This window comes from Panthera leo, chromosome B2 (assembly GCF_018350215.1).
Source record: "Panthera leo isolate Ple1 chromosome B2, P.leo_Ple1_pat1.1, whole genome shotgun sequence".
In the NCBI taxonomy this organism is placed as follows: Eukaryota; Metazoa; Chordata; class Mammalia; order Carnivora; family Felidae; genus Panthera; species Panthera leo.
The window spans coordinates 3302498-3310333 of record NC_056683.1 but is presented as its reverse complement, the minus strand read 5'-3'; the positions used below and the strand labels follow the sequence as shown (position 1 = coordinate 3310333).

Sequence of the window (7836 nt, the reverse complement as noted above, 5' to 3'; positions counted from 1 at the left end):
GCCCAACGTGGCACTCCAACTCACGAACTTCAAGATCATGACCTGAGCAGAAATCAAGAGGTGGATGCTTAACTTATTGAGCCACCCAGGTGCCCCCATTATTGCAAAGTATTAAAATTCTAAAGATATTCCTTAAGATATACATTTGGGGGATTTGAATTTTTCCATTGTTGCTTCTCACCTTTATCACCCACTTTTGGAAGCTATGTGGTAACACAGTAGGCTGGAGACAAGAGGAGACTGGGTACATTTCTTGAAGAATACCCAAAATAAAAATCAAGAAATACAAAGTGAGAGTAGGGATAGAAAGAAAACTACTTCCTTGGAGTTTTATGATGTTGTAGTCACTATGTGTCTCAAAAAACTCTTAGAATGTTCAGTGGTGGAAAACAATTCAAAGTTGTAATTGAGATACCTGCTATCACTCCATCTAGGACTTGAACCCTGTGATTAATAAATTAAAATTCAAGTTAGTTGACATACAGTGTAGTCTTGGCTTCAGGAGTAGAACCCAGTGATTCATCACTTACATATAACACTCAGGGCGCATCCCAAAAAGTGCCCTCCTTAATGCCCATCACCCATTTAACCTATCTCCACCCGCCCCCCCCCCCCCCCAGCAACCCTTAGTTGTTCTCTGTATTTAAGAGTCTCTCACGGTTTGCCTCCCTCTCTGTTTGTAACTTATTTTTCCTTCCCTTTCCCTCTGGTCTTCTGCTAATTTCTCAAATTCCACATATGAGTGAAATCATATGCTATCTGTCTTTCTCTGACTGACTTATTTCACTTAGCATAATACCCTCCAGTTCCATCCATGCTGTTGCAAATGGCAAGATTTCATTCTTTTTGATTGTTGAGTAAAGTACATTGTATATATACACCACATCTTCTTTATCCACTCATCAGTCGATGGACATTTAGGCTTTTTCCATAATTTAGCTATTGTTGATAGCGCTGTTGTAAACATTGGGGTGCATGTGCCCTTTTGAACCAGCATTTTTGTATCCTTTGGATAAATACCTAGTAGTGCAATTTCTGGGTCATAGGATAGTTCTACTCTAAAATTTTTTGAGAAACCTCCATATTGTTTTCCAGAGTGGCTGCACCAGTTTGCATTCCCACCAACAGTGCAAGAGTGTTCTCCCTTTTCTCTGCATCCTTGCCAACATCTGTTGTTTCCTGAGTTGTTAATTTTAGCCACTCTGACCAGTGTGAGGTGATATCTCATTGTGGTTTTGATTTGTATTTCCCTGATGATGAGTGATGTTGAGTATCTTTTCCTGTGTCTGCTAACCATCTGGATGTCTTCTTTGGAAAGGTGTCTATTCATGACTTCTGCCCATTTCTTCACTGGATTACTTGTTTTTGGGTGTTAAGTTTGGTAAGTTCTTTATAGATTTTGGATACTAACCATTTATCCAATATGTCATTTGCAAATATCTTCTTCCATTCTGTCAGATGCCTTTTAGTTTTGTTGTTTCCTTTGCTGTGCAGGAGCTTTTTATCTTGATGAGGTCCCAACAGTTCATTTTTGCTTTTATTTCCCTTGCCTCTGGAGACATGTCAAGTAAGAAGTTGCTGCAGCCTAGGTCAAAGAGGTTGCTGCCTATTTTCTCCTGTAAGATTTTTCTGGTTTCCTGTCACACTTAGGTCTTTCACCCATTTTGAATTTATTTTTGTGTATGGTGTAAGAAAGTGGTCCAGGTTCATTCTTCTTCATGTTGGTGTCCAGTTTTCCCAACACTATTTGCTGAAGAGACTGTCTTTGGGTCACAAATCAGCCCTCAACAGGTACAAAAAGATTGTGATCACACTATGCACATTTCTAGATCACAACACTCTGAAACTTCAATCAACACAAGAAAAAAACTTAGAAAGCCTCCAAATATATGGAGGTTAAAGAACCTCCATTCCAAAAGGAATTCCAAAAGGAACCACTTGGGATGCAGCCAAGTCAGTCCTAAGAAATCAGCCCTCAACAGGTACAAAAAGATTGTGATCACACTATGCACATTTCTAGATCACAACACTCTGAAACTTCAATCAACACAAGAAAAAAACTTAGAAAGCCTCCAAATATATGGAGGTTAAAGAACCTCCATTCCAAAAGGATTCCAAAAGGAACCACTTGGGATGCAGCCAAGTCAGTCCTAAGAAGAAAATACACTGCAATCAAGGCCTATCTCAAGAAGCAAAAAGGTCCCAAATACAGAACCTAACCTCACACCTAAAGGAACTAGAAATACGACAGCAGAGAAAGCCCAAAGCCAGTAAAAGAACAGAAATAAAGATTAGAGCAGAGATAAACAATATAGAATCCACAAAAATAGTAGAACAGATCAATGAATCTAAGAGCTGGGTTTTTGAAAGAATAAACAAAATTGATAAACCACTAGCCAGAGTTCTCAAACAGAAAAGAGAGAGGACCCAAATAGATAAAATCATGATAGAAACAGGAGAGATCACAACTAACACCACAGAAATACAAACAATTATTAGAGAATCCTATGAAAAATTATATGCCAACAAATTGGACAACCTGGAAGAAACAGACAAATTCCTAGACACCCACACACTTCCAAAACTCAAACAGGAAGAAACAGAAAATTTGAACAGGCCCATAACCAGCAAAGAAATTGAATCTGTTATCACAAATCTCCCAACAAATAAGTGTCCTGGGCCACATGGCTTCCCAGGGGAATACTACCAGACATTGAAAGCAGAGATAATACCTATTCCTCTCAAGCTGTTCCAAAAAATGGAAATGAAAGGAAAGCTTCCAGACTCATTCTATGAAGCCAGCATCACCTTGATTCCAAAACCAAACACACCACTAAAAAGGAGAAGTAAAGGCCAATATCTCTAATGAACCTGGATGAAAAAATTCTCAACAAGATACTAGCAAATCGAATTCAACAGTATATTAAAAGAATTATTCACCATGACCAAGTGGGATTCATTCCTGGGCTGCAGGGCTGGTTCAGTAGTCGCAAATCAATCAACGTGATACACCATGTTAACAGAAGAAAGGATAAGATCATATGATCCTGTCAATAGATATAGAAAAAGCACTTGACAAAATACAGTGTCCCTTCCTGATAAAAACCCTCAAGGAAGTTGGGATAGAAGGAACATATCTTAACATAATAAAAACCATATACGATAGGCCCACAGCTAATATCATCCTCAATGGGCAAAAATTGAGGGCTTTCCTCCTAAGGTCATGAACACGACAGGGATGTCCACACTCGCCACTGTTGTTCAACATAGTGCTGGAAGTTCTAGCCTCAGTAATCAGACAACAAAATGAAATAAAAGGCATAGTAATTGGCAAGGAAGAAGTCAAACTTTCACTCTTCGCAGAGGACATGATTCTCTACATGGAAAACCCGAAAGACGCTACCAAAAAACTGCTAGACCTGATACAGGAATTCAGCAAAGTCACAGGATGTAAAATCAATGTACAGAAACCAGTTGCTTTTTTATACACCAATAATGAAGCACCAGAAAGAGATCTCAAGGAATCGATCCCATTAACAATTGCACCAAATACCATAAAATACCTAGGAATAAATAAACCTAACGAAAGAGGTAAAAGATTTATGCACTGAAAACTATAGAAAGCTTACGAAAGAAATTGAAAAAGACATAAAGAAATGGAAAAACATTAAATGCTCATGGATTGGAAGAACGAATATTGTTAAAATGTCAATACTACCCAAAGCAATCTACATATTCAATGCAATCCCTATCAAAATAGCACCAGCATTCTTCACAGAGCTAAAACAAACAATCCTAACATTTGTATGGGACCACAAAAGACCCCAAATAGCCAAATGTTGAAAAAGAAAACCAAAGCTGGAGGCATCATAATTCCAGACTTTAAGGTACATTACAAAGCTGTAATTTTCCAGACAGTATGGTACTGGCACAAAAATAGACACATAGATCCATAGAATAGAATAGAGAACCCAGAAACGGACCCACAAATACATGGCCGACTAATCTTCGACAGTGCAGGAAAAAGTATCCAGTGGAAAAAAGAACCCCATGTTTAAAAGGCGGACAAAGTAACCTCTGAGGAGATTAACTCCGTGCTCTCAACCCAAACAATATCTCCTCACATACATCCCAGGAAAGATTGGGACACAGTTTAGAAAAACCAGTGTCATAGCAGATGGTACAGGAAACTTTCTAGGCAGAGGTGGATGGCTTCCTTGTGCGGAGGGGGCAAATGGGAGGTAGTGTGGTCTACGTGGTAAACCACGCAGCGTGGGCATTCTCACCTTGTATCATTGGGATCGGCATAATCAGGGAGGGAGTTTTGCCCCTATTACCAGATACAAACATTATCAATGAAGGGTGACCATGGGTCCAGAGGCTGGGCAGGAGATATCTGCAGGGTGCCAGACCTATTTTAGAATGACAATAATGAGGAAATCTATGGTAGAGGTGACAGAATATGTGGGCGACGTTAGCATAAGGATTCGAAATAAACACAATACAAATTCTGTAAGTCACAAAGGAAGAAAATGGAAACCTGACGCTGGAATAAACAGTTACGAAGAAGAAACAGCCAGAGACACTGGCTATGGATGGGAAATGAATGAGTTTTTCGACAACTCGGTAGACTATCAGATAAGACAGTGGGCAGTATACCCAAAGATCAAATGAGTGAGCTAGAACATTCAGTCAAAGAACAATCTTAGCAAGCATTACAGAGGCATCAAAAGGTAGAAACTAAGATAACTTTATGAAACACAACAACAAACGAGGCCCAGAAGGATAGAACAAAATAAGTGGAGGGACAGCATTTACAGAAACAGTGCTCCAGTCCTTGGGTCTATGGTAGCTGGCGGCCCTGGACCTGGAGGTAGCCTCGCTCCTTGCCTGGGGTAATCTTGGAATCTGGGCGGTATGTAGTGCCTGATTTCAGGACTGTCCAGGACAGCCATGAATGCCACATCCTATGCCCTCCCCTTCCAAGGTGTTGAGTAATTCCAGAGGGCCAAGAGTCACAGGTATGTTCCAGTTCACTCTAGAAAGAAATGCAACCGCAAGGACAATTATGACACGTGTCCACAGGAGAAAATGAGGTCAGCGCAGTGTTCTAGCTCTGAGGAGTCCGTGTGCGCAACAGGCCAGGGGGTGAATCGGTGCCCTGTCGTTCTCTCCAGATCTGGCCTGTTAGTGGGTCTTTAGGAAGAACTGGAGTAGACAAACAGAAATAAAGGGTGAGATTACCAAATCAGATGGAATCCTTGGGAGACAGAAGACAGGAAAACTGATGAAGATAAAGAGTGAGAGTTGACAAGAATATCAGCCATCTCCTGGGTCTTGTCTTTGATTAGAGAAAAATGTTCAGAAAAACACTGATAAGAAAGATGGGTCGATGCACCATCTTTCCAAGGAGCTGACATTTCAAACGTCTCTCTCTCAATCCTACTGAAAAGCCGAAACCTTCTAAAGCTAAGGACAGACACAAGAGGGAGACAAACTAAGCATTCATCCGCCTGCATTGCCTTTTTCAGAGGAGGAAATTTTGTGAGACACTCAGCAAGCAGGGATGCCAGTCTATAAAGAATTTGGAGACAGCTACTTGCACTGAAGGGTTAAATCTTTGAAGGGCTCTGTTCTTAGTTCTAGCAGAATACAGAGGTTTCAAAGTCATAAACCAGATGAAGTCATAATGACCTGTGCTTGGGGTACAATCTGGTTTTAGGGCACCGAATATTACAATCAATACCTTGACCAACATGCCTACTCATGGTACCTAACTGGGCCCTCGCGCCCCCCAGACAATAGAAATTGACAAGAGGCGGAAGGGGCCATCCAGGCAGGGTTTGGTTGGGGCTTATGCTGGAGCACAAGGGAGGCTGAGCCTCTGAGGAGGGGTCAGAGAGAGCTTTATAAAGAGGCGTAGGTGGGAAAAGAATGACTTCTAATCACATAGAGGAGGGGATTTCTTGGCTCCTGCACGCGTCAAGGTCATGCTTCTTCATGCGTCTTCTAGCATGTTAAATCTCGACCCTCGGGCAGTACTTTTTTTTAGTATTATAATGAGGGGGAAACGGGGGTGAAACGTTACCACTGTGGTCCATCTTGGGGCGCACTGGTTTGGCCCCACCTTTACCAGTCTTCACAGTCAAGACATCCCTTTCAATGAGCATGCTGCCTCTGCGTTCCTGCAAGATACGCTACTCAAGGGCATATCTTTTTCTCTCTGTGAAGGCAGCCAAGAAATGCTGGATTTTGTGGTTGGGGTGAGGGGACCCAAGTCCAGTCCTCACTCCGTCTTACTTATGAGAAAGCAAGTTTTTAGGGCACTTGTTAAAGAACATGTCAAACAACTACCTCTGTGAAAGTAAACCATAGAAAATTAAGATGGATGTCCCCTCAAATCATTTGTCATACCCTACAGCATATCATGAAATTTAGAATAGAGTCCAAATGTATTGTTTAGATAAGGATACCGATCAAAACTAGAGTACTTTCCTAATGTAAACTTAATTGGGTTCAGTGAGTCAAAGATTAATCTACAGACAGAACTCACATCGGAGTGGTTCTCATATAACAGATGGGAAAAAGGATGAAAAAATTTAGTAACATGAGCCTAAGAAGTGATTATAAGGCCCCAAAATGTATATTAGTTGTCACTGAAAGATAGTTGCATTGATTAAATAGCCAAGAAGACTGTGGCTCATCTTTTTGACTCTGAAAGTGTGAAGACAGAAAAATTCCCTCTGACGCTTACTTACTTGGTACCATGATCGCTTCTTTTTCCAATCTAATAATTATAGAATAACGGGAAGGATGAACCTAATGAGGGAACTGTTTTTAATTCTGAAGGCATCACACTCAGTGCAGCAAAATAAAATTGAAAATGTGTTAGTTCCAGGCATGCGTGTTGGTTCACATGGATTTAAAATGTGGCTTAGATACACCAGCTAGTGTAAACTTTGACTTTAACCAGAAGTTTTTGGTAAGTTAATAAACGCATCTAACACTAACGTCTTGGTGCCCGTGAAACATTAATGTTAAAAAATGTACCTCCGATCAGTGGAACTTCTGGGAGCTGAAAAACACGCTTTGGTCTAGCAGCCCCTCGGTAATGATAATATCCAACTTTCAAAAAGGAAAGAAGTGAGAAGAGGAAAACTCCAGAACAAGAATTTTTCTAAGCTAACTTAATTCAAAGTTAGATGGAAATGAGTTAAACGACTTAGAATAGTTTAGCGAAGTAGAGCAAAGGAAAAAGAAAATGTCCAAATTCCCTACAGACCAGCCTTACCACCAAGTGACGTCATGGTGATTGCAACTGTCAACAGACCTTTGACACAAACAGCCTTTCCAACTGTTCATTCATGTAGGTGATTGGCGGGGAATTAAGTTTCGGGGAACAAATTCTTTGTAAACAGAATGAGGGTAATTGGATTCTATTTCTTCTTATCTGAAAATATGGAGAGGCCCTGCACGTAGGCGGCTCGTTGGTCTAGGGGTATGATTCTCGCTTCGGGTGCGAGAGGTCCCGGGTTCAAATCCCGGACGAGCCCGCTTCCTTTTCAACCAATTGGATTCAGAGAATCAAGGAAAAGAAGTATTTTCCCGAATATTCTTGCCAAAAAGACCGGGCTCTCACCTTGCTAACAGTGGTACTGTTCTCGCAGGAGCTGGGCTCTGAATCCCGGATCTCCCGGACGCGAGGCACCCGAATCGTTGACGGGGTACCCGGCCGCCAGCCCCTGTGGGTCCCTCCGCCGCCACCGAGGGAGCCCGGGGCCGCGGCGGGCGCGCACGCGCGTGCGCACACCTGGCGCGGCTCGGGAGGCGCGAACA

General features: G+C 41.7%; 1 long non-coding RNA gene and 1 other non-coding gene across 2 annotated transcripts; one reads left to right on the top strand and one right to left on the bottom strand.

Annotated features, from left to right (window-relative positions):
* On the bottom strand, positions 1 to 7836 carry LOC122219467. Its single transcript, XR_006202387.1, has 3 exons — positions 7640 to 7836; positions 182 to 252; positions 1 to 42 (listed from the first exon to the last, which is right to left on the bottom strand). It is a non-coding gene; the product is annotated as an uncharacterized LOC122219467 (long non-coding RNA).
* Positions 7482 to 7553, top strand: TRNAP-CGG. Its single transcript has one exon. It is a non-coding gene; the product is annotated as a tRNA-Pro (tRNA).